Source organism: Camelus dromedarius, chromosome 3 (assembly GCF_036321535.1).
Source record: "Camelus dromedarius isolate mCamDro1 chromosome 3, mCamDro1.pat, whole genome shotgun sequence".
Lineage (NCBI taxonomy): Eukaryota > Metazoa > Chordata > Mammalia > Artiodactyla > Camelidae > Camelus > Camelus dromedarius.
Genome location: NC_087438.1, coordinates 48,864,668 through 48,891,502, shown reverse-complemented (window position 1 = coordinate 48,891,502; position 26,835 = coordinate 48,864,668). Strand labels below are relative to the sequence as shown.

Here is a 26,835-nt window from a genome sequence, read left to right as displayed (position 1 = left end):
ACCCAGTGACACCACCTCTTAGGAGAGCCGCCCTTCCTGCAGCCCTCAGTGCAGGCAGATTGCCTTTTTGGTGGGATGCAACTTACCTTTCTGCCTGGTGGCTGTGTTTGCTGGGAACGTGGTCTCCCACGCTGTAGCACTGAGTAGAGTATATGAAATCATGAACTTCAACCCTGGCCTTTCCCCTAAGACCTCTTTGCTAGTCATCCCCAGGGGCCTGGATCTGCATGTCAAATGCTCACCAGATGCCCTTAAAGCTGCTGCATCCTCATTTCCCTGTCCCTGTGGCTGCTCCCCTCACCCTCCCGGTGACCCAGAGCCAGGGCTCCTCCCTTCTCCAGCCCCAGTCACTGTTAATCCCCGAGGTCACCTTTATTCACCTTCACAACTGTCTGCTCCATTTGTCTAGATGAACAAAGGGAAGAGGCTTTGAGAGCTGAGCTGTCTTTTCACTCAAGTGTGTGGCCATTCTCTTGCAGCACTGCCTCTCTTCAAAGAAAATTCTTTATCCCTCCTACCTGTACTCAAACGATGCAAAGGTGGGAGGAGCTAGGGGATGGAGGATGGGAAAATGCTCCGACTGAAACTTTCCACTTGAGCCTTGAAGTTTACTGACGATTCAGGGTTCAGATACGGGAGCAAAGCTTTTCCTATCTCACCCTGGTTGATGTGCTGCTGTAGGCCAGGTGGGACCCCCATTCATCTCGCCCATCATGCTTCGAGCCTAGAAGAGCTTCATGTGTGTGAGCATCAATCAGCCTCCTCATGCTCAAAGGCTACAGGGCCAAACTCAACCCTAGCTAGACGGGAGGCTCCTTTCCTGCCATTCGCTGCAGTGTGGGCCCAGATGAAAGATTTATTGTCCTAATTCAGAGCTGGTATCTGTCTTTGACAACTTAATTGTATTTGCAGAGAAGTCATGGATCCTTTCTCCTCCTACGCCTTCATGGAAAAAAGGTCTCATATCTTGTACTACCAAGAAGTCTTACGGATTCAAAAGCCAGCTGGGGGCAGGGGATTGTGGTCTTTGCATCCTTCCTGCCTGAAGCAGCGAGTCCCTCTCAGAAACTTAGGTGCTGGGGGAAGAAAATAGGATCCCCAAGACCCCCTCCCCTCCAACTTGCCTTTCCATAATTAACACCTGAAATTCCCAGATTGTACCATTAAACCATATACTCTCTGGGGGAAGGGAATTGATCATTCTTAATTACTTACAGGTACAGGGTTTAGGGGAACAGAGTGTCATGACTGGTTTCGAAAATATTTTCAAGAGGTTTTTATTTTTTGCCTTTGTAACGGAGAGTGAGTGAGCTCCTTAACCTCTGACTCACTTTTTAGAAGCTCTGCCCCGTTCTGAGGCCTAGGATTGCATTTTAGCTTCTGTCTGAAGTCCACGGTGTCTCCTAAAACATAGCAGCAGCAAGTCAAGTGTCTTCCACGGGTGTGGAGCTGGCAAGGGGGCCTGAAAGCCAGCACAGTTCTCTAGAACACAAAGCACATCCAGAGTTTCCTGGTTGGAGTCCTTCTGTGGAAATTCTGGCTCCATTCTCACTACACGTGTTGGAGGACAATTTATAGCAGTCAGCAAGGCCGCCAGGAAAAGATTCAGGTTTTCTCTCTCCCACGCACAAAGCATGATTACTTGGATTAACTGAAGACGTTTTTGTTTTTTTTTTTTTTTTCCATTTGGCCAAACCTGAACACATGAAAAAATCAGACAAATGGGGTAAAAAAAGAAAAATCAGTGATCAAGTCAGCAAAGAAAAATAGACTTCAGGTGACAGGTTGGCAGGCTGCCCTCCTCTAGGAGCCAAATCAGGAGGGACCAACCAGGTGGCATTCATCGGGCTGTTCCTAAAAGTGGGATGATCTAAAGAGCAAGATTTTGGGTCTTGGGGTCTGACTGTCTTCTCTGAGCTCCAGTGGAGACATCGTTGCAGTCAGGCTGGAAGGTGGCTTTTGGTTCATTCACGTGTGTCCACTATGATTCCACTTTGGAATCAATGCTCAAAACCAGACCAACTCAGCCTGGACCAGCAGGGTCAGCCCCAAGATGCCCCTCTTGTCATACATCCTACAAGTTCTTTTGGATTATAAGCAAAATTTCATATGGCTTATTACATAATGTATCACCATCCTTCTCCACTGAGCTACAGAGGGAAATGGTTCTCTCTGAAAGCATATCATCTGAATCAAGCAAAATGGCATTTGTCCAGAGGCCATTGTCTCACAAGTCGAACCATCTGGCACACTGCAGAGAACCCAGAAGTAGAGTTTTCACTACCTGAACATTCATATCGTTTAGTGCACTCACTGAGTTTCATGAGTTGAGTCATGGACTAGGCTTTTGCCCCTTTGTGTAACATGAGCTTATTTATGCTCACGTTGTAAACATAATTCTATTTCATCTTAAGTTTTATTGGTTTTGAAGGTGAGAAGAGGACAAGGAAAAAAGAGAAGACTAAAGAAGACAGGCAGGCATTATCTGCTGGAATATAAGCTTCATGAGGGCGAAGACATGGTCTGTTCTGTTCACTGCTGAGGTCCCCGTACCTAGAACAGTCCCAGGCACAGAGGAGATGCTAAGTAAGTATTTGCCGACTTAAACAGTGACAGCAGTGGAAAGCACTGGTTTTTCGGGAACATCTGCTAGAGAAGAGTAGAAAAAAGGAGAAGAGAGAGGGAGCAAGAGGAGGGGACCTCATAGAGCACACTGGTCCAAGGACAGTTTAAGTAGCATCAAAAAATTCTACATCTTGTGAAAGTTCTTGAGAACAAACATCGTCATCTTACAGCTAAAGTGGTGATGATGATGTGATGGCTGTTCATCATGATAACCTTACATCATCAAGACATCAAAGTACACAGAAACTAAAATTCATTCATTATCATCTTTTCAAGGAACAGGAAAATGCAAAAAATCAAAAAAAGATTTTCTAAAGATATGATTGTAATTGTTTTAAATTTTAAAATTTTAAAACTTAAGATTTGCTAAATTTTAAGTTTCTGCACTCACAAATGTAGACTCCAACTCAGCCCAATGACAGCAGATTAACAAAGTTGATGGAAAAGTTGTTACATGGGCAAAGGCACACAGCGTACCTGTCACTCTGCTGACATCCACTTGCGAATAGCTGGAAAGCTCTTGTCCTCTGACACCTACAACCCCCTGGCCGTTTGTAAATGCAGCTTGACATAGCGTGAATGGCTTCTGAGAGAGACGGGCATGCTGTGCCCTCTCAGGGAATTCCTGAATTTTTTTTAAAACCAATGTGGGAAATCATGTGGTTTCAAAGGCCAGAGCCCCAGCGATGGGGAAATCTATGCACATTTAAGCCACAGGTTTGGCTGGTTTTAGGATTGCTCTGGGCTTTGCTTTCTCTGAAAAATGCTGAGATATTTGAAAGAAATTTTGAGAGAAAAATTTAATGTTTAAAAAGAAAACAACCACCAATGAATGATCTTGAACCTCTGCAGAAGAGTAAGCAGAATTCAGAACCTAAGAAAAACCCAGGATCCTTCACAGAACACGGAGGGGCAAACACCATATGTGTGTACCCTTCTCTGTTTACAAGCCTCTTGTTGACTCTTTTGGAAAGTCAACCAACAGTTAGGTATTTCATAGAGAGTCATGGGCCAATATGAAGGAAAAGGCAGTATTAAAAATAAATTTCCTGAATAGCAAGTTTGTATGAATTTTCCCTATATATATTTACTTATAATCTAAAAATAGCCTTTGGTAAAATCTTAGAAATCAAGTGTTTATTTAATTGTCTGAAATTGAAATACAAGAGTGGGCAAGCTAGAGGACTCCTGTGGGTGTATATTCCAGCCTATCTTGGTTTCAGTATTTCCATGATGGGCGGGGGAGTGGAGACTAACTACCCAGAAGCTGTCTGTGTAGGAATGTGGGATGCTTGCACAGAAGGACAGAAGGGATTGCAGAGATCCTGGAAGTGAGATCCTATCACCTAACTCTGAAAGCTGGGAGGGAGGGAGCAGACCCTTGGTGCCAGGAGCAGCATCAGAATGGTTGGCGGCATTGTAGATCTCTGTTGGGGTTGGCCAGCACCTTTTTTCCTGGAGGGGAGGGTCCCTCACACTCCACGTGGTCCTGGAGGTGCTAATCATGGTTTCTTTGTATCTTAGGTAGAGATATCCTGAGACAAAGATTTGAGTGCAAGTGGTTTGTTTGTGGGGCACAGTGCCAGACACTTAGATGTGTGGCAGGTGAGCCCTGAAAGGGACAAGGCCGAGGGGATCAGGGTGGGGAACAGACAGCACCCACTATGCCCTCCCTCGTCCCCTGCTAGAAGCCAGGTCCATCAGAGCACACACGACTGGTCTGACTTGAAGGCATGACCAGCGCAGGGCCAACTCGAGTCCCTCTCTGATTTCTGTGCACGGAAAGATAGAGGGTCCCTCTCTGCTGTAGTTCCTGAGTGAGGCTGGGTCAGCCTAGAGTTGGCATTGAGGCCCCTTTCCTGACCCCTATGAAAGGTTATTTGCAAGAGGAAAGAATTAGCCGATGGACAGGAGGAAGAGATGGAAACGAGAGAGAGGGAAGTCACATTATTTTCATCTGAATCCTTAGATCCAGCTTGACCTGAAGCCAGATTCATTTCTGGGCGTCTTAACTATGAACCAATACATTCCTTTTGTTTTCTTGCTTTAGCTGGTTTTTATTTGACACCAAAAGAGTTTGACCCAATATAGGAATGGCTTTCCGCTGCCATTTCCTTCCCCTACAACACAGATACCCACGGGGACTTTGGATAGATCCCTGAATCATATACCTGCCAGAAAACCAAGCTCATTGTCTCTAGTGCCATCTGGGAGTGGTGAAGCAGTGTGTCTGAGTTGGAAACCTGGGGTGGGGGTGGTGGCTCTGTGACAAAGGGTGTTGCAAGCAAAGTAAAGCATGTTCCAGAAAGGAACCCAGAGAAGGCAAGCTTTCATCCTGTCCCTTTTTACAGAGTACACGCTTGAGAGCCAAAGCAGAAAAAAATAATTATGTCCCATTTCCTAGATGTGGAGAGAACAGAGCCGACACGGCCAGTTGGCGGGAACTGGAAGAGTAGGTCAGGACCTTGAGTCAGGCAGGAAGCGGGTAGGGCAGGGCAGGGCTCACTGCGCTGATGCACATTTGCAGGCTGTAGAGGTTCAGGGCAGAGCCGAGCACCCACTAGAGAGAACAGCTGAGAGGCTACCCAGGGCACAGCCCCGGGGCCCGGCTGGGCATCCGAGGGGCACGGCACAGAGCAGGTGCTCGGTCACAGGGAGGTGGCGCTGTGCTTATTGGTGGGGGACACCAGAGGGCAAGTTCCAAGGGGGCACCCAGCCTTGGCAGGACCCTAGACGCAGGCTGCAGGGAGAGGTGCGCGCAGGGGGGCTCGGGGAGCACAATGTGCAGAAGCAGTCCTTCCCCGCTCCCAAAGCCAAGTGCAAATTTTTCAGGAATTTTGTAAGACCATTGTTAAACATGGCAATTATTGAAATTAAACTGTTTGTTAATTAATGACTTTATTAAAAGCAATAAATACTCAGAATTCATCCTTTCCTAGTCATTTTACTGCAGTTTAGTATTAGCTCTGTTCTCGAGGTACAGATTCTTTCGTACCTGCATGGGGAGATACTGTGTAACAGAGTGCCTCTGCTCATTGCTTCTGTGTTTGGTCGTGTCACATGGTTAGCTTAAAATCTCCCAGGATCTGAGTGCTGGGCTTAGCTTATTGTTTTGCAGATTGTTGAGACTTAAGAATGTGATGGAAAAGGTTAATAAGGCAAATTAAACTTAAAGGTGTGTCATGGAGGTAGCCACTGCGTCGTGAATAGCACCGAACATCGCAGGAATATCCTTGCAGTTTCGGAAAACTACAATCCGATTCTGCCAAAGAGGTCACTCACACGTTGATCAGATGGAAGTTGTTTTACTTTCATCAGGCTCAGCATAAACAAAGATACCAGTCAGCTTTCGTGCAAAAACTACTGTTTGTTCATGGCAAGCATTTGTTCGTTGAACAATTTGGTTCTACCTGTAAGTTGACTACAGATATAAAACGTCAGCAAAAAAACAAACAAACAAAAAAACAAAACCCAAAACCAAAAAGCACTCGGTGAGAATAAATTGACCATGAGTTTAGAAACCTAGAGTATTGTATATTTCATTATTCTTCTTAAATTTTGCCATGTATCCTTTATATAGGGAAAATTTAGAATAAATTTACATGCGTGTGCACATACCTAGAACTTTCTCCGGAGAGCCAGTTGTTAAACTTTTACCAGCACATCACGGGGGTTGGGACACCATACCCTTCTCTATCTTGCCTGCCCAGAAAGCGAGCAAAAGGAAAGGAGTTTCCTCCAGAAGGGAGCTGTACCTCAGCCTGGCATGCAGCGTGCGTCTTTGTCAACGAAGAACGTTGAGAGGATTTACAACACGTGCGTATATGGAGACCACGACAGGTGAGAGACCCCAGCGGATGCAGGACTGACAGCAGTGAAGGTTTGCCACCCCCTACCCCCTACCCCTCACCTGATGTTTGCATGTTCGGTCCCCACCCCCTGCGTTTTCCCTTGGTTCTTTTAATTCAAGTCACATGTGTAACTTGAGAACTTACAAATTACAAAGGGTCTTTCAAACAAAGTTAGTATGTAAATATAATCTATAACACTAAATTCCCATCATTAATATTGAAGAGTAGGTCAATATTTGATAAAAATCACCTCAGGGGAATGTGCCTTTCTGCCTGGTTTTATGCCTCGCAGGCTTATTCAATTATTATTTAATTACCCAGCTAAATGTCAGGGCTTACAAAGCAGGGATTATATTAATAATAACATGAGGTTTGTTTTAAACCACACATTAGATAGAGCTGATTTTGTTTCACCATCTCACAGAGCACAGAATTTACGTTATTCTTCTGCACCTGGTTTTGAATGAATTGATTCTATTTAAGCTCCCCACCCCCCACCCCCCGGCTCCCTTTTAAAAAATCATCATCCTGTATTTGTCATATTTTTCCAGTCTTTCAGCTATTCTCCACCCCACACCCCCTCCTGGGAGTCTTAATTCCACAGTAAATCAAATACCTTAACAAAGGATTGTGCCTGGAACACAGTAACAAAACAGAGATGCTGGGTCTCAGAGAACAACCTTGTCTCAAAAGAAGGTGGGGCCCCACGCAGAGCAGTTTCCGAGCCAACACCTTCTAACTGAGTGGCTGGCTGTTTAATTCCTCGCTATAAAGTTGCTATAGCAACCGTTCTATCAGAAGGATTTGTTGGCACCTAGATGGACTTTGTTTCTCCGACATTCGAAGAGGAGAGAGAAGACAAAATCTAATGAGAGGACTGAGTGACATTAAATCACTCCCCTTTCAGCCTGATTGTATTGCACCCACTTTGGGGGTATTCTGAGCACGGCCTTTTGTCAATCTGATGAGAGTGGTAGAGATGGGGGAGAGGGATCAGACCCAGGAGGGCTGGGGGGAAGGCTGCAGGAACAGCTGAATTGAGGTGGGCCACGCAGGCCTTTTGTTCTCCACCATCTGTGTGCTGTGGTTTTGGGATGCAGCCAAAGGAACGTTACCTGTATTGTGCCTCTCGGAGCCGGGGCGCGGCTGCTAGTCCTGCCTCAGACACAGGGGCCTCACATCCAATGACAGGGCCATAATAGCCTGGCAAATAAACTATTTGAACATTTGGCTTTATGAATATTGAGCAAACTTCTTCAAATAAATTATGAAAATGACTCTAAGCGACCAGACATCTGAATCCCATTGCAAGCCTAGGGCCACTGATTTGTAATGCTAAGCATGATAATATTGTATAAAGGAGGAGTACATTTCAAAGTAACTGGTGAGCTTGGAGAACTGGTGCCTACAAAGGAATCCTCATCATGACTGCTCACAAAGATACCCTGGTGCACAGAGCTGAATGGAACATACACAAAATGCATGTACAGGTAGTGCCTTTTCAGGTGCTGAATGTAAAACTCAAAGTACACAGCCTTGAAAAATGAAAATTTCCGAAGTATCACATAGCCTTTCAGGAAGTCAGCTGGCAACGGACAGCAAAATCCTTAAAATTTTTAATAACTTCCGACTCAGCAGTCCCACCTCTCGCACTTTGTCCCAGGGTAATAACAGCAGATATGTAACACACGAAGGCTTAGCAATAGGAAAGTCAGTTGTACTGTGTACAATCACTGATCCTTATAAATGTGCAACCACAGGGAACTGGTTACAATAAGTTATGGGATAGCCATGTAACAGAATACCTTGTAGCCATTAAAAATGATGCTGAAGCATGTTTGATAAAAAGGAAACAATATGAATAATATGTTGCTGAAGGAAAAAAAGAACAGGTTACAATGGAGTGCATATGGCTGATTCCATTTTTAAGAGCGTATATACATTTTAAAAAAAACTGCAATACAATATTGATGGCTGTTAACTCCATGGAGTAGAATTACAGGGTGACTTTATTATTTTCTTTATTATACTTACTTATATTTTCTGGCTTTTTCAACAATGAATCTGTTTTCCTGCTATCCTAAAACAAAGAAAGTGTACTCTTTTTATACTCTGCCTGTTAATCACTTATGTAATTCTTATCCAAGTGATTTTAGAAGGAGAAGGGAAATTCTGGCCAGCCACTCCAGCCTCATGTGTTCTGATAAGCTCACATCCACTCTGGGAATTAACGGGACGCAGATGTCCAGGCTCCCTTGAACGCCGGGAGGGGTGTAGTGGTCCTTTACACCGGTAAGTCTTGGTTCTGAGAGCTTCAGGGAATCTCCTATTTTCCTGGAGAAACAACTGGCTAGAAACCAACCCAGGAAGGCAGCGGCAGGGAGAAATGGAAGTGTTTCTACAAACAAGGCAGAAAGTGTTAAACCGTGCAGTATGATTATAAAGATTGGTGCGGGGAGGGTATAGCTCAGTGGTAGAGCGCGTGCATAGCCTGCCTGAGGTCCTGGATTCAATCCCCAGTACTGCCATTAAAAATAATAAATAAATAAACCTCATTACTTATCCTTAAAAAAAAAAAAAGATAAAAATACGAAGATGGGTTATATAGCTGGCTTGTAGAAAACGGCCTCTTGAGTCTATAGTCAAACCTAATACAACAGAGAAAGAGCCGGCTGATACACTGCAGGGTCTCACCTTGCGGCGGGAAGACCACCTGAGGACCATCTCCCTTCACCTCTTTCTGGGCATCTTCAGGAGTCAGAAATATTATTACAAAGGATGCCCATCTTCTTCCTGCATCTCCCTCCCACCCCAGCATCGGCGGTCATCAGCAATCAGTCACCCAGCTGAAGTTTGCATTAGAGCTGGGACCGTTTCGCCATCCCTGGCCACGTCGAATCTTCCTGGGTACCATTACAAAGGGCCATACTCAACTTGGCAGGCTTGCCCTCCACGTGACAAATATAATACACAGAATCTAGAAGGCTCCTACAAATCAGATATTTCAGCACTCACAAAAGGCAGTGCATTCATTATATTTATTGTTCTTGGAATAAAAAGTCATATAATAGGTTTATCCTAACTTTCTACAATCTGTGAATAAGGAATATAATGCGTTTCCAGTATTTTCAGTGTTACATGTGCTTATATTAACCTTGGCAGCACTTGCGTAAACTTATTACATTCATAGAGTTAAACATGAATTTCATTTCAGAAAAAGTAATCTATCCTTGGAAGGAGAGTATCATCACCTCCATGTAAACAATGTTCCTCTGCAAACAATGCCCTTTCTTTTGGCAACGTTGTCTTTCCTGCCATCTGCCTTACAAAAGCACTTGCCAGAGTTACAATAAAAATTGAGTTACGGAGGGAATTAGGTGTAATGGAGGGGAAGGAAATTGATTGCTTAATTTTTATTAACAGAAAGGGAGAAAATTGTGGCATCCTGCTGTGAACCCAAATGAAACAAGGAGGAAAGACACAGAAAGACAACTCCAGGTGGCAGGAACGTTCCTGAACAAACATTAGCAATCCTATGGGGAGGCTGAGAAGAGGCCCACAGAGCTGGCGGAGCAGAGAAACTGGTAGGAAAGAGAGAGGGCACAGCCCGGGGCTGAAGTCATGAGGCTTTACACACCAAGAAAAGGACATGGACTCTGACTGAGAGACCACAGCTTCTGCTGGAAAGAGTTCTTTAACTCTTCCTGCATTCTGCTTGTCTGCATGTCAAGGATACACATCTTGGCCAGCTTGTAAATGGAGTGTAACCTTAAAAAATTGTATAAAAATAAATAAATGAGTTATCACCTCACACCAGTCACGATGGCCACCATTTAAAAGTCTACAAACAATAAACGCTGGAGAGGGTGTGGAGAAAAAGGAACCCACCTATCCTGTTGGTGGGAGTGTAGTTTGGTGCAGCCATTATGGAAAGCAATATGGAGATTCCCTAAAAAACTGAAAATAAACTTACCCTGTGATCCAGCAATCCCACACCTGGGCATATATCCAGAAAAGATAAAAACTCTAATCCAAAAAGATACACACACCACAATGTTCATAGCAGCACTGTTTACAATAGCCAAGACATGAAAACAACCTAAATGTCTATCGGCAGATGACCGGATAAAGAAGTTGTGGTATATTTAGACAATGGAATACTACTCAGCCATAAAAAAGAATAAAATAATGCCATTTGCAGCAACGTGAATGGACCTGGAGACTGTTATTCTAAGTGAAGTTAAGCCAGAAAGAGAAAGAAAAATACCATATGATATCACTTATATGTAGAATCTTAAAAAATGACACAAATGATCTTATTTACAAAACAGAAACAGACTCACAGACATAAAAAACAAACTTATGGTTACCAGGGGAAAGGGGAGGGTAGAGAGAGAAATTGAGAGTTTCGGATTTGCAGATACTAACTACTATATATAAATTAGATAAACAACAAGATCCTACTGTATAGCATAGGGAACCATTTTCAGTATCTTTAAATGCCCTATAGTGGAAAAGAATGTATATATATATTTCAGATAGTTGTGTACACGATTCAGAAAGTTATCAGTCATCCCAGAGCCTCAGTTTATAGTGTACTTCCCCACACTCTTCTATTATCAGATTCTCTGGCTCCATTGGTTTCATTCTGCTTTTTGGAACGTGGTTGGGGTATGTAATTGGTTATTTTCCAAAGACTAATGACCTTTAGAACATTCTTTGTTTATATAGTTCTTATTCACAAGCTATTCCACAACTTAAAATATGTAGTTTAAAATGCTGGCCATTCCTGGTTGCCTACAGCCAAGCTTCCCCTGAAATGTTTATTGCAGAGAACAACACTGACTTTGTGGTCACATAGTTTTACCTCAAAATGTAATCTACAGACCCCAAGATCCCCATTCTCCAACTGTCATGAAATTTGAGTGATCTGGGCCATTAATTATAATGTTCCTAATTGTCTCAAAGACTGGGTTGTAACATGGTCTTCCCTGTGGGACAGAGACCAGCAGGATTCTTGGCCACCAGAAGAAGTTTGGCTCCAAATGATATTTTTGGTAGTATCTCAGGGCATGAGCCAACCCCACATTCCTTTCCACCTGGGCTTGTTAACGCAGTAATTGTCTGAAATAAACTTGGCAGTGCAGACTTCCCAGTACTCACTGACTTCACCTGCTAATCCCAAGTATCCAGGGAGCTGAACTGATGACAGGGGTGATCACTCCAGAATCCTAATTACTTCTAAGCACTTAGGGTGAGACTTTACCAAATTTTTTTTTAATTAAGGCATATAACTACTCTCAATAGCTCTCAAATGGAAACCCCAATGTGCATCAACTGAAGAATGGATACGATGCTATATTCACACCATGGAATACTTGATGGCAATGAAGATGAATAATGTACAGCTTCATGCAGTGCTGGGGATGAATCTTACAAACATGATGCCAAGCAGGAGAAATCAGACATAAAGAAGCACAAAGTGCAAAAACAACCAAAACTGATCTATGGTGACAGAAGTCAGGATAGCAGTCACCTTTGTTCACGAGGAACAAGCCGGGTTTCTGAGGCAGGGTGTTCCGTTTGGCAGGGTGAGTGCTAATTAGGATAGGCATGTTCGGTTTGTTAACAAACAAACAAAAGTCATCAAGCTGCATATTTAGGATGTATGCACACTTTTGCATATATATATTACACTTTAATAAAAAGGTACTTGGAAAAAATATGAATACCTCTGGAAAAATCTAAAACTGAGAAAGCAGAGGCTGGATCAGGGTAAGTACAATTCACACCCGTTAATTCTTTCATACAAGTTGATGCACTTGGCCCCAACTCTACAGGGTTTTTCTGTAGCCTGTGGGAGGCAGAGTCGATAAGAGGGAGCCCTTTCTACAGAAGGGCAGCAGCTTCATCTGCAGGCTCCTTTTCTTCTCCAGCACCGGGCAGGGTTTACCACCCCTCCTGGTACATCAAACAGGAGCTTGAAGGTAGTTCCAGAGGTGAGCACCCCCTGCAAATGAACCAACATCCACGTGCCCTGCATAAGGACAGCAGCCGTCTATAAAACGAGGCTGGGTGTGGTCTCTCCAGGGCCTCAGGGGGTTGTCTGCTGGGTAAGCATCAGTCCCTGCCATCAGGATCTTCCCTCCTGGCTTTTCCGCCGGTTTTGCCACTTACAAGCTCCACTGTCTTGAGAAAGGCATTCCTCCAGGTTTCTAGTTTTCTCATCTCTAAGATGGTGATACAGGCATGTTCAGCACACACGGTTCTCCACCCACAAGATGCTCAAATGTCTACTATTACCATCTCATTCTCTCTTCCCATAATGGATTTTTCCAGTCCAAATAGCCAAGTATTTGGCCTCCCAGGGGAGTGGCTGTTGGGAGGCCTGGGAAATTGGAGTTCACTTTCCCTTGCAGGGAGCCATGAGGGATAAAGATCCAGTCTCTAAAATCTCTGCAGAATTACCCCGACTTCTCCCTCAGGAGCTCAGAACGCAGGTAAAGCAGCATTTGAGACAATAAACCCAGACTTGCAAATCACTTTCCGAAGCTTCTGCCTTACAGAGATAGTCATGAGAAATAGCAGCATGTTTCCACCAACGGCTCCGAGAGACAACCAGAGGCATTGTCCGGGTGCACACAGCTGTGCCGAGGAGGGTAGGACCCAGCCCCCGACGTGTTAGAACAGTTCTCTGATTATACTCCAGTTAGATGCTACCTAAGCCAGCTGTATATTTGCCGGATGGGAGAATGGAGAGATGCCTTTGCTGAAAAGAGACCCTGGAGCCGAATGCTGCTGGGTCAGGCAGCCATGCCATGAGCTCACAGTCTTTGGCAACCATCAGACCCGCGGATCCAAGAGGAGCAGCTGCCAGGAAGCTCTGCAGAAAGCAGCACCACCCATAGTATCTGGGTCTGGATAAAGCCAAGAGGGTCAGGGTGGACTGGGACAGGATGCTCAGCCTCAGGGCAGTCAAGATGCCCTCTGACGGCCTACCTTGCCCTTCCTTTGGGTCTAAAGATGCCGGGAGCTGTACCTGGCTGTCACTTGCTGATGGGTCAAGATTTGCATAATATTACTTACACAGAAGGAAATTCTAAAATTAAAATTTCTTCTGGTTCAGTAAGATTTTAAGGTCATCACAAGGGGCCATCTCCTCTCTCCAAAAGCTGTAACCCTGGAATGTTCACATTGGAAGGGAACATGGAGATTGCTCCGATCTGATCCAGCATCGAATAGACAGGGGGATGAGGGCTGGAAATTTCCCTTTCCTTGTACCCAGTCACACAGCAGGGAGGGCAGGGGAGGGACTGAAAGCCAAAACTGATCACTGGTCCAGTTTTTACTCTCTGAGCCCCACTGCTTCTCTCTCACTTAGCAAATAAAATACCTACAATTAAGATGTGTGTTTCAGGGAGAAAAAGCCTTCCGTGTGGCTGAAACCTCCAAGGGTGGCAGGCGCCGGCGAAGCGGAGCCGACTCGGCCGCTCCCTGTCGGCCTGGGTGGGGGCTCGTCATTTCACCTCGTGGTGCCTCCGCCGGAAAGTCAACACGCCCTTGAACCGGGGAGGAATAACTCGAGGATTAATAAGCTAATGCGGAGGGCGATGAGCGCGGCTGCGTGGTGTGTGGCTTTGCGAGTGAGCTAAATCAACCTGAGCAGGCACCGCAACCGCGGAACGCGAGCCCTGATGAGATAATTTCCCTCTTCCCGGAGAAGGCCTTCCAACCTAATGAAAAGCTATATATCCCGCTTGGAGACAGCACGGTCCACAAAAATGCTACAGCACTTATAAAATTTGTAGTGGCTCTGCACACATTTACCGAGAACATTCCTTCCCCGCTCCCACCCCACCCCTATTCAGAATAGCTTGTCATATTTATTAAGCCCTATTGTGTGTCGGGCGCTGCCCTAAGGGATTTACATGCATTATCTCATCTAATCCTCCCAACGGCCCAGTTAGGGAGGTAGTATTTTTATTGCCATTGTACAAATCATACAGTGCAGGGTCAGGAAGCCAAAGAAACTTCCCAAGGTCACTGAGCTGCTAAGTGGTGGCACTAACCTGAGCTCCCAACCAAAACCTCCTTCCCCACCTCTCCGCCCCGCCCTCCTCCCCCCAATCAAAATAAAGCTGACCACGAAGGGACTCGAACCCTCAATCTTCTGATCCGAAGTCAGACGCCTTATCCATTAGGCCACGTGGTCACCGTGCTCACTTGGCTGCAATGTGATAGTTAGGTGCAGCCTCCTTGGAGGTCGTGGCAGGATAGGGGAGGATTTTGCCTGTTTGGCTACAGAGTGCGTCTCAGATCCCACCAGGAATTTCCACTGCCTGCTATCCTGTTCCCTTCCAGGAACAACAGTGTGACGGAACAGAGGCACCAGTGCATTACACTCAGCAGGGGACGGCCACCAGGCAGAGAGGCTGAGGCCCCAGTTCCAACAGCAGGGGTTCGCAACTGGCTTTCGCGCTTTCATATTTTAAAAAAGCTGAATGGGAGATGAAGAGGGAAGATCAACTAAATAAAATAATGACAGAACACAAGGAAGTGGGAAGCTCAGGAGTTTTGAAATTCATATCCTGTTTAAAATCAATGTGCTTCAAGCGTATTTCACGGTATTAAAGTTATAGAACATAAAATCCAATCACTCCTGTGGACAACTGAATGAAATGAATACAAACACAGCATATTCCCTGAACAAACATTCCCCACATGGTGCGGTTCCTGTGGAAACAATAAAAATAATCCAATTTAGTTATGTGGGGTTCACCTTCCCCTGCCTGTAATTAGTGCTGCTACAATGGAGGAAGCAAAGAAAGAAAACCGGATAAACTGCCGACAGAGAATTACATCTAGTCCCCGACAAGGACCAGTTCTCTCTCTTGTCTTCCCTTTCCAAACCCCATCTCTTATTATAGATATTTATCCTCTTTCCTAAGGTCTCTCACCACAAACCATGCGGTTCTTTTTCCATTTTCATTCCACAGTCTAGTGCATGAAAGAGATGTTCAAAATATACTTGTTGATTGATCCGACCTGCATTTTGTGTGTTTGTTTGTTTGTTAATTTGTAAGAGGACTCTGTCCAGGAAGAATGGCTGAGGCCCAAAGGTGAGAACAAGAGGTTCTCCGATAGGTGGGCATCTCCCTGCAGGTTTTAGTAACAGCTAGCAGAGCCAGCCCTGCTCACATCAGTCAAGATAACGGTCACTTTGCTGTACACATGAAACTAACATTGTACATTGACTACACTTCAATAAAAAACAAGAATTAAAAAAAAAAAAAGAATCTTTCCACAGCCCATATAAAGAGATGGGAAGAGACGGTTGCTAGAAACCTAAATTGGGGGGTGAGAGAGGGGTGGTGTTTGCCACGGACACATTTCCCTTCCTTAATCCAAGGGGGGAAGTGGGGAAGCCCCAAGGGAATTATCTGTAAAGATTTTGGAGTACCTACCGGAAGGGGTGACTGGCATTTCATGTCCCAGAGTGGACATGGGTTTAAGCAATGAGCCTAGTGCCCTGCCCCGGAGCCACCACGAGAGGGATGGCAAAGCAGGAGGGCGCTCAGCTCATTGGTGGAGCTGTCTGCCCTCCCACATGTGAAGTTCCTGGAGGTCCCATGGACACAGAGCAAGGGACCCTAACTTCTCACCTAAGAGGACTGTGTGCTGTCGGGGTATTCCAGCAGCAACAGGCTGATGCACAGGCCGCTGTGTTGAGGGCTGGAGGAGGCGGAAGTGATCAGGTGGGGACTAGATCGTTCATGTCATAGAGAGGCCTCACAGGCATCTGTTGAACTCAACGTGCAACTGCACGACAGAACAAGCCTGCGGGCACTGGCTGTGGAGGGGACTGGTGATGAACCAGGTGTTTTGTTTCCACCTCACCTGGGGTGAATTGCAATCCAGTTCTGATGCTAACCACCAGATGTAACATTAGACACCACAAGTTTAGGGACCTGGTCCCCAACAATACTGTCCTTACTTCAGATACTAGCTGCATATGGGGTCCCTGGGCCACCTCTAATTTTGACTAACTGGCTGCAAATTTGGGGGTTCCCACAACCTCCTCAGGTTCAAAAATTCACCGGAATGATTCACAGAACTCAAGAAAGCACTGTACTTACGACTCCAGTTTTATTATAAAGGATACCCGTAGTGTGAGGTCTGGAAGGGAATGCAGACCTTGTATGCCCTCACCTCATGGAATCAGGGCACATCGCCCTACAAGCCCATCAATGTGTTCACCAACCAGGACGCTTCACTGAGCATTGGAGTCTGCCTAGAGTTGTAACTGGGGCTTCACTGCATAGCCACAATCGGTTAAATCATTGGCCACGAGATTTCATTCCATCACCAACTCCAGTTCCTCCCCCCTCCCCAGAAGTCAGGTCAGCGGAGACTTCCAGCTCTCTAATCCATGTGCTTAGTCTTTCTGGTGACCAGCCTTCGCCCTGAAGTGACCTAGGAGCCCACCAGAGTCAGTCCACTAGCATAACAAAGACATTCCTATTCCTCGGGAAATTCCAAGGCTCTTCGAAGCTCTGTGCCAGGAACTAGGAACATTGTATATATTCCCCATTAACCAGGGCTAGCCAGAAAAGCAGCCACAACTAACAGGAGACGATGCGAGCTCACATAGCTAATTAGCAAGACATTTAAAACACTCTAAATGCTTTTTAGACATTTCCTGCCCCCAAATCAGAACCAGAACATAATCAAGAGAGGAGAGGGTGGCCTGTAAATAGAAGACCACACGCCTCTCTACTCCAAGCCTCTGAAGCCACAAAACTCCTCTGGACCAGAGGAGGGAAAGAACTCTGAATCAGATAGAGTGAAATTTTAAACTGAAGCAAACTGAATTTTACTAACTGAAAAGGACCTAAAAGTTATGAGAGTTTCTCGAGACACCATTAAGTGATGGGAAAGTAGGGTTTGGCGGCATGGATGGGAGCAAAAGTAAAGTTGCTCCATGCTTAAAGCAGACTGAGCTCAACACTCATTTACAGCCATCTGTAGCCCCTAGGATGGCGAATACAAAAAAGATGGAAGACAGCATGTGCTGGCAAGGGTGAGGGGCCCCTAGAGCTCTCGCATACTCCTGGGGGTGTAAATTGCTGCAGCTACTTCAGAAAAATGCTTGGCAACATTTATTAAAGTTAAACGTAAGCGTCCCATCTGACCCACCCAGTTCTACCCAGAGGAATGTACCCAACAGAAATTCATTGCTATGTTTATCCGAAGACATGTACTGTAAGGTTCAGAGAAACACTATTCATGATAACCCAAAACTGAAGATTACCCAAATGGCCATCAATGGTAGAATGGATAAGAAATAAGCTGTGGAATGTTTACAAATGGAATACTATACAGCAATGAGAATAATCAGTCCCAAACCACATGCAACAATGTGGCTGAATCTCACAAACACCACATCGGTATAGAGATCAGACTTGGAGGATAGAGATAACGTCTCCCTTTGGAGCAAGGGGAAGATCTGTTTGCAGCCCACTGCCATGATCCAGGTTTCTTAAGCTCAAGATTCAATTCATACAGTATAACCCACTGCATCTAGAAGGTGTAGCCTGGCCCTCCTCCCGTGACCCCCATGGGACCTGGGGCTCAGGTCATTGACACAAGAAAATGACGATACTCTATTGCTATAATTACGTAAGAGAATGTCCTATGTCTCTGACCCAGGAGTCTTTGTGTCCTCTGCCAACATCCATGAAACCAGCAGGCTAACTCGATAGCTTGTAAATGGGGTAAAATCTCAGACTGCTCACAGTTCTTGATATCATCATGCTTCCATGTGTGTACATTTGAAAAAGAACGTTCCTTAGGGTGCATCTGTTGATTTAATCTATAGACAATACTGGGGTAGTACCCACGGAATTGCAAAAAACCTACTCATCAGCCTTCTCCTCTCTGGCCTAGGTATCCCCTTGCATTTTTAATTTTCTCTGTGCATCAATTCCTTAAAAGTTTTATTGCATCATTTGCTTTCATCACATCATCCCCAGGTGAGACCTGCACAGCCAAGCTATCCCACAGCCATCCACCCCGCTGTCCCTTCACACAGCATGTGCCAGGCAGGCAGCACCTTTCGTGGTTTATCCTTCAGCCTACCGATGGCTGCTCTGCTGGGAATCCAATTATTTTCTTCTTCATCCACTTTTTCCAATTCATCTCCGTCACCTCAGTTTACTGGTTTCAGTCTCCTTCTTTAATTGATGAAACTTAAGCTGTATTTAACCTTTCCTTTCACAGTGCAAGTTCTCCCTTTTCCACTCTCTGCAGAAAGGCTCAGTGGGTCCTTTCCCCAGTTAGACTTCCTGTTATCTGCAGTGACATTTACTGGGCTTTTGTAGGCTGCCACTTAATTCTCTCCTCCAGCTGACACCGCATCATCAGCGTCTCTCTGATCAATTTTAATGCTCAGCCATATGTTCGTATTTCCTTTGGAGGCTGTCACAAGAACAAAAAGCCATCAGCACGTTTCACATGATCGCTAGTGTGAAATTGTACCAATGGAAAGTAGCTGACGTCTTCCCCACATCCCTGGCCCTAATTTTGTTGATGGTCCTTTTTTTTTCTACACTATTTCCTAACAGCAATGTTTCAGATGCTTTTCAAGGTGTCTTGCTGGTTACAGAGTTTCTTTTCCATATAATTGTTTTTTTTCTGTTCCAACTGTAATTCTACTCTTGAATTTCCCGCTATGCAAGAAGGTCACACCATCAGGATGATGTCTTAGTTTCCCCCCAATAAAATGAGTAATTAATCTAGCTATATTTCACATGAACTCGCCTAATGCTTCTGAAACAATTTGGGGTGGAACTTGTCTTTGACTGAGTCAGATAAACACAATTGTTTCCTTTAATAGCCTTTTCCAATAAAAGATAAAGATTTCATGTAATTTCTGTGTTTTAGATATGAGTTATGTCCTGTAGGTGTTAAAGAAATGTGTACTTATTAGACTATAAATCATATCAGACTTCTGGAGGAGGTATGACCCTTCCTCTCACCTACCATCTCAGTAGCATCTCACTTATATTACTCGACCTCTGTACATTTGGAATTCTCCCTTCAGGAAGTGAGCTTAATTAGCTGGTGGGCTTAAGAGACCTGGCTGCAGTACGTGGTGGGGCTCAGGCCAGCTGAGTCTGAGCTGCGCTCTGGAGCCCTGCAGTCAGTGTGCTGGACTAATTTATACTCAAGGGTAAAAATTAAGCCTAGTTCTTGGGAGCTGGCCAGATTATTGCACAGGGTTAAAGCTGGGGATGTGGACAGCAGAGCTGAAATGTGCTGAATGTGTTCGTTCTCTTCATGCTGTGTGGTATGGAAATTGCTTCCGGGGCCTCTCATCTGCACGTTTGTCTCAACTGCACTTATGTGCCTTCTTTTTTTTAGCAAAAGGTATGTTCATGAAAACAAGGATAAGTGATTGAGTTTGGGGTCCAAATTAATACTTATTTCTCCACTCAATTACACATGTCAATTGTCTATCAATATTCTATGCATCTTGTTTCTCTATAAGGTTCAGCTTTAACCAAAATCACTAGTAATTAGCTTTCACTATAACCTCATAGTACATCAGATCTCATGTCAACATACTGCATCTCAAAGTAACCGAGCATCCATCCTGAGAGAAGAGTGGAAGAATTTTCTTCTCTCATGCTTCTCTTAGTCTTTCTTGTGTCCAAATTTCTGATGCCCAATGTCTCCTACAATTTTCTTTTTCTCTCCATGTGCACTTGAGTTATAGGAGGGCGCTGCAATGTGTCTTTGTTGGAAAGTCCTACAGATGCCCAAGGAGCATCATTAAGGTCAGGCCCTGTAGATCTGAGCCATGAGGAGGCAGAGTCACATGCACCAGCGCAGTGCTATGATGTCCCTGTCAAGTGGGGGCACCATGACAGAAGCACTGAGCTTCCTTATCTGACTCCTCAGCTGGTAGCTTAATGGGCTGGAACCTCTTATCTTATGTAGATCCTTCTGCAACTCTGGACAACTATGGTGACCACTAAGATGGACCAGGAGAGCTGACAATGAAAACATCATCCCTGAGGTATGCCCAGCTCCTACATTATGAACTGGTAACCCCACAGAGGAACAAATCTACACATCTGGGTGAGACAAAGTGTTTAAAATAACAAAGAGATTATCCTGGTTCTCCATGAGGGGACAAGATACCTACCAAAATATTCCTACTAATTTAACTCATTTGAAAGAAAAATAAAAGGGCATCCAAATGACGATTGGATTGCTATCCATGATATGTTCTTGAAAAGCATTTTCTGTAACAGCAAAGAAAAAATCGATGAGCACTGTTAAGTCAATAGATATGCTGTGGATAAGTAGGAATCTCATCGAGCAGCCATGCGTAAGTACACCACTGACGGGAAGATCACGTACTAACAAGGGTGGCGGAGTGAGGGTTTCATTTTCCACCCCCGGAGATACGGAGAAATAGATGATTAGTTAATTTAAATCCCATGGCTCAGGAATTCTATCTGGCCTGGAGTATAGAGTCAATAAATGTCTGTTGAATAAATCTAGAACGGGGAAGCAAACAGATGTCATCAATTATGACAGCACATCACAACCACCCGCCTCCTCAGGGACTCACCTCCACACCCAACTTTCTGCCCCGCCCCAGGATTCTCATTGAGCAGAGACAGCAAGGCCTGCCCCTGAACTGAGTTTTGTACAGTGGAGAGAAGTGGGAATTCCAAAGAACTTTTCGAGGAGCACTAGTGGTCAGATTTGAGCACAAGAAAGACCAAGAAGCACAGCGGAGCAGGTAACTGTATCCTCTCACGTCAGCGCTGACAGTGAGTCTCGTCTGCCTCCGTTTTAGCTGGGGAGAAAGGAGCCTGTGACCGAATGGTGACTCTTGGCATGCCAGGAAGGTGAGGTTTAACAAACTCTGTGCATCAACTTTTGTTTTTTGCTCTGGGAGCTACTGAAATCACATGTCAGCTTGACATAAGTGTCACAAGTCATAACCCAGTGGCGGTGTCATTCTTCCATCATGCAGACTGATTCTAGGATGTAATTAGTGGTTGTCTTACGAGTTTTGACTGGACATACGGCATAGTCTTAGCCATTTTACTCAAGTCAAGGTTAGGAAGCAAGGATAAATGACACCTCTCTGCTCACAACTGTGTTTTTACTTATTTATTCATGGTAATGATGGGTTTGCATAGCAATTCAGGTGCACTGTCTAACCTCTTCTTTCCTTATAATAAACAGTTTACTTACGCAAGGTGGTTGACTTGTTCTAAGGGTATTTTCTGTGGCCATAACAGGTGACTGGTCCTGGCCATCCATGATCCTATTATCTGGTCTTCCTTAGGACAGTGTCTACACCAATCAGAAATGTGGGCCAACAGAATTTATTGCTACCTTGTGTTTATCAGAGATGCCAGAGTAATATTTAAATATCCCAGTGGGATGTGTAGCTCCCAGTTCTCAGTGGCTAAGGACAGAACTTGGAAAAATAATTGTTACAGTCAACTCCATAATTCAGTTTTGGTTTCAAGAGCCACCTCTTTCAATGGCTGAATCAAGAGCTAAAGTGTGGACCAGAGGTGTGGTCCCCTGTGGGTCTCCTGATCTTATGATGACTGGTCTGTAACAAGAAACTGGGACATCTGGGATACAGTGTCGGTAAAGAACTTGCATTTGAGAGTTACTCAAATCTCGAATAATCCAAAGTTGCTTTTCCATTAGAAGAACATAGAGCAGAAATGCTCCCTATCTTTTTAAGAAGGATGCAGTTTTCAGAGAGTGTTGTATTCTACTTCTGTTCTTCAGTTTGGGTCACTTTCAAAGCCTAGAGGGACCAGGTGATGTGGCTGCTTGAAGCAGCTCAGGAGGGGGCCGTGGCAAACTGGAGAACTTGCTTTCTGAAGAGGTAGCCTGGCTTGAGTTCCTGCTGTGAGGTGGGGGTTGGGGGTGGCAATTGAGGTCACTGGAGCCAGATTTTCTGCTTGTCCAGAGAAACCAGAAATCTTGGCTTTTGATCACATCAATTGAGTATTTAAATGCTGGCTGGCAAATAATTCAAAAACATTTTGAATGCTCTTTGGGCCAAATAAAACATGAGTGCAGACTAGAATCGGCCGTGGGCCACAGGCTTGCAGACTCCACCTTTAACACGTCCTTGTGATTTCTGCTGATACCCACACCTCAGTCTTTTTCAGAGTTGCTATAGTGTCACTATGTAGCGTGAAAAAAAAATGAATTCTATTGTTACCATGGCAGCCTCAATATTTTCAATAATGAGTAGAGACAATCTGTATTGAAACACTGTTGGCTAATATGGAATTCTATGAGTTAAAAATATAACAGATTACTACTTTTTAGGAAAAGGGAGCGATTCTGTTTTAATCCTATCCAGCATAGAATTGGGCTTAGAGACATCTGTGATTTAATAAAGTCAGAAACCTTATCCGTCAGAATTTCCCCTTTAATTTTAAGCCCTGTGTACTTCTAAAGGAAATGCAATATATCCATTTCTGGTTCATTTACATTAAATCACTAAAATGTTGCTTCATATAACCCCTTTTGATGTCTAAGATGCTTTTGGAAGTTGTTCAAAAAATGCTCTCATCCCTTTTCCCCTGTAGTCATATTTTTGACCAAAATAAACAAGTTCAAACACCAAAAGATTCTACCTCTAGGCTAGAACCCAAGACTTGCAGATTCTGTAAATGCTACAGAGAGAAAAATGAATGATCCTTTGCCTAATTATCACTATCGCCATTTATTCCATCCCATAGAAATAGACTCATGGAGCGAAGAATTCCCAGTTTAACAACTGCAAGACATAAAACCTATCCATTTTAAGTATGCCTCTGAGCTGAGGTCAAACCCTTAGATTCTTAAAATAACATGAATGTGGTCATGCAGCTCAGAGCTCCTACTTGCTGTCCCTCTGAAGGCACACATAACAAGGGCTGAAAAGACATGCCATATGGGAAAGAAATATGTATTTATGCGATGATTCTTTATGCAGAGAGGACATACGTTGCTTCTCATTCACATTCAAACAGACAGAATCCATCTTCTGAGAGAGAGGAGCTATCCCCACATTACCAAGAGCTGTCACTTAAAATAAAATTTTGATTAATATCGTGTGCACATTGAATACTGACTCAGTTTCGTTCCTTCCAACAGGAAATGCAGAGCTGTAGGGATCCAGGCAGAGAACATATGTAAACTCTAGGGAATGGACAATGATGAAATGACCCAAAACATGATTATTCCTTGCTACTTCCTGAAATCTGTTCCTCAAATCCCCAAACTAACAGTTCTCTGAATTTATCGTTCACCAAAGTGTTCAAGCCTTTTCAGACCACTCGCCCAGCTCCCCAGAAGTGCGGAAGGGAGGGATTTCAAAGATGTGCAGAAGTGGGTCAGCCAAGGTTCATGCCTTGAGATCTTCCAGATATTTATTAGGAGTTCATGGGAGGGGGCGTTCATTTCTATAGACACAAGCTGTATCGCCCAAAATGTAAAGTGCAGGTACTTGTAAGTCTGTGGCTAGACTGAGATGAGCTTGTCTGCTGATGGCTGGATTGTTCAAATGTAGCCTGTCTAATTTACTCAGAGGCCACCAAGGAAAGCAGGAGGGTAAGTGGGAGGCCTGCTGGGAAGTTTGAAATAGGAGAGACTTTGCCAGGCTAGCGAGGCAATAGGCAGGTCATCCCAGAGTCTCCATCAGGAGCGAGCTCTCCTGACCAAAGGGAAGCTGGGCGCTCACCCAAGAGAGAGGGGCTGCTCTGAGCACAGCTCCCAGCTCTGCCTCCAAGGGGGAGGCCCACTCTAGGGGAGCTTGCGAAAGATGCATGTGCACCTTCACACAATCACACTTGTTTCTCTGGGCTTTACCAGGGCCCAATCTGCTTAGAAAGACTCCGTCAGAGAATTAGCCAGTGTTGATTTACTACTACACGTGTACAGCTTGATGCTGGGCGCCAGAGCATTACAGGGCAGCCGACCGGTAATGTTTTCTTCTTTCTCCCTGCCACCCCCTGTCCTGGGGCAGAGATGTCTCACCATAGGTAGCAGAAAACAGAAGAAAAACAGCAACAGCCTCAAAAAACAAATGTGAGCTCCTTTCTCTTCCAGACTGTCCTGTTTGTGGCCTCCCCCAAGTCAGAGGTACACACATTTCTTGGAGGAGAATTTAAATTGTTACAAGAAGGGAAAAAGAGACAGAAATATTTGATGTTTATCTTTTAAAGTTTCCAAATAGGCTCTTTTCCCCTTCTTCTTAAGCTGAGGTATCACATCCCTACAGTAAGTGCACTCATCTCAAGAACATAATTCAGTGGATTTTTACAAGTGTATATATGCACGGAACCACCACCCAGATCAAGACATAAACATTCCCACAGACTCCAGAAGGCTCCCTGGCCCCTTCCCAGTCAACACCCACCCACTCTCCAGAGGTAACTTCTATATTACTTTCCATCACCATTGATCTGTTTGCCTGTTCCTGGACTTCATATAAATGCAGTCTTAGAGTATCTACTCTTTTTGTTGGCTTCTTTCACTCAACATAGTGTCTCTGACATTTATCTCCGTTTTTTGATAGAGCAGTTCATTCTTTTTTTTTTAATTGAAGTACAGTTGGTTTACAATGTTGTGATAATTTCTAGTGTACAGCATAGTGATTTAGTTATAAATATATCTATTTCTTTTCATATTCTTTTTCATTCTAGGTTATTATAAGGTATTGAATATAGTTCCCTATGCTATACAGTAGGACCTTTCTGTTTATTTTACATGGTAATTAATACCTGCAAATCCTGAACTCCCAATTTATCCCTCCCTCATTCTTTTCTTAAATAAAATCCATTTCTAGTTCACTTACATTAAATCATTTAAATGTTTTATATACCCATTTGAAATCTTGTGATTATATATATATAGACACACACATATATCTCTATCCATTTTGTTGTTGATGGCATTTGAGTTATTTCCAGTTTTTGACTATTATGAATAAAGCTTCTATGGGCTTTCCTTGTGAATGTTTTTGCTGGATGTAAACATTTACTACCCTTGGATATGAATCTAGGACAACAGCGTGTGCTTAACTAGATAACACCGACCAGTAGTTTCCAAAGTGCTCACACCGCTTTATACTCCCAGCAGCAACGCGTGAGAGTTCCACCTGCTCACATCCTTGCCAACACTTGGTTTTGTCCATCTTTTTAGGATTTTAGTATTCTAGCAAGTGTGTGATGGCATTTCATTGTGCTTTTAATTTGTATTATCCTGATGACTAGTATATTGAAGACTTTTTCATATAGTCACTGGCCCTTTATATATTCTCTTTCCTGTAGTGCCTGCTCAAGACTCTCTCTCTCTCTCTCTCTCTCTCTCTGTATATTTAAATTTAGTTAAATTTGTTGCTTCATAGGAATTCTTTACATATTATGAATGTCAGTCTTTTATCAATCACGTATATTGTACATGTCTTCTTCCAGGCTGTGGTTTACCTTTGCATTCTCTTACTGGTGCCTTTTAGTTACATAAGTTCTAATCTTAATGAAGCCCAATTTTTTAGCTTTTTCTCTTGTGGTTAGTCCATTTTGTGTCCTTATTTTTAAAACCTGTTGCTTATGTCAAGGTCTTGAAGCTACTCTCCTTTGTTTTCTTTTAGAATATTTATTCAGTTGTTTCATACTTAGAGCTACTGTCAACCCTAAGTGAAAATTTTGGAGTGAGGTAGGGGTCAAGGTTAATTTTTTCATATAGGTATCTAATTGTTTCAACACAACTTATGAAATATAAGATCATCTTTTCCTCATTGTGCCTGTGTCATAAATCAAGTGACTATATATGTATGTGTCTGTTTTTGGAAATATTTTGAGAGGGAAATATTTTGAGAGATAAATATTTGATGCATAGGTTTTGACTTCCAAAGTGAGCTCTTGCAGTCCGTACCGGAAACAATTGTTTTGAAAGCCAACATTTTTTATCTGTTAGAGCAGGTTTGGTCAAGAGAGGAAACACCCTTGAGAACTGAAAGGAAATTGGCATTGTGTTAGCTTGGAATCAGAAAGAAGATAGAGACCTTGGCTAATGACTCCTGTCTGGGGAGGAGAGTGGGATGGAGCACATGCACCAGAAGACTGGGTTCAGGTAGAAGCACCTTGTAGGGAGGAGAGAATTAGCATGAAGAGAGAATCTGTACAAATGGCACAAAGATCAGGGGCTTGTTTCTAGATCTCCATTCCAGGGACTACGACCCATCACCGGGGCTGAGAAGCCACATGTGTGGTGCACAGTGCAAGGCCTTTCTCCTGATGGCTGCTTGCAAATCAGC

General features: G+C 44.0%; 1 non-coding gene across 1 annotated transcript; it reads right to left on the bottom strand.

Annotated features, from left to right (window-relative positions):
- Window positions 1-14,615: 14,615 nt before the first annotated feature.
- TRNAR-UCG (transfer RNA arginine (anticodon UCG)) lies at window positions 14,616-14,688 on the bottom strand. The gene has a single exon. It is a non-coding gene; the product is annotated as a tRNA-Arg (tRNA).
- Between the last annotated feature and the right edge of the window lie 12,147 nt (window positions 14,689-26,835).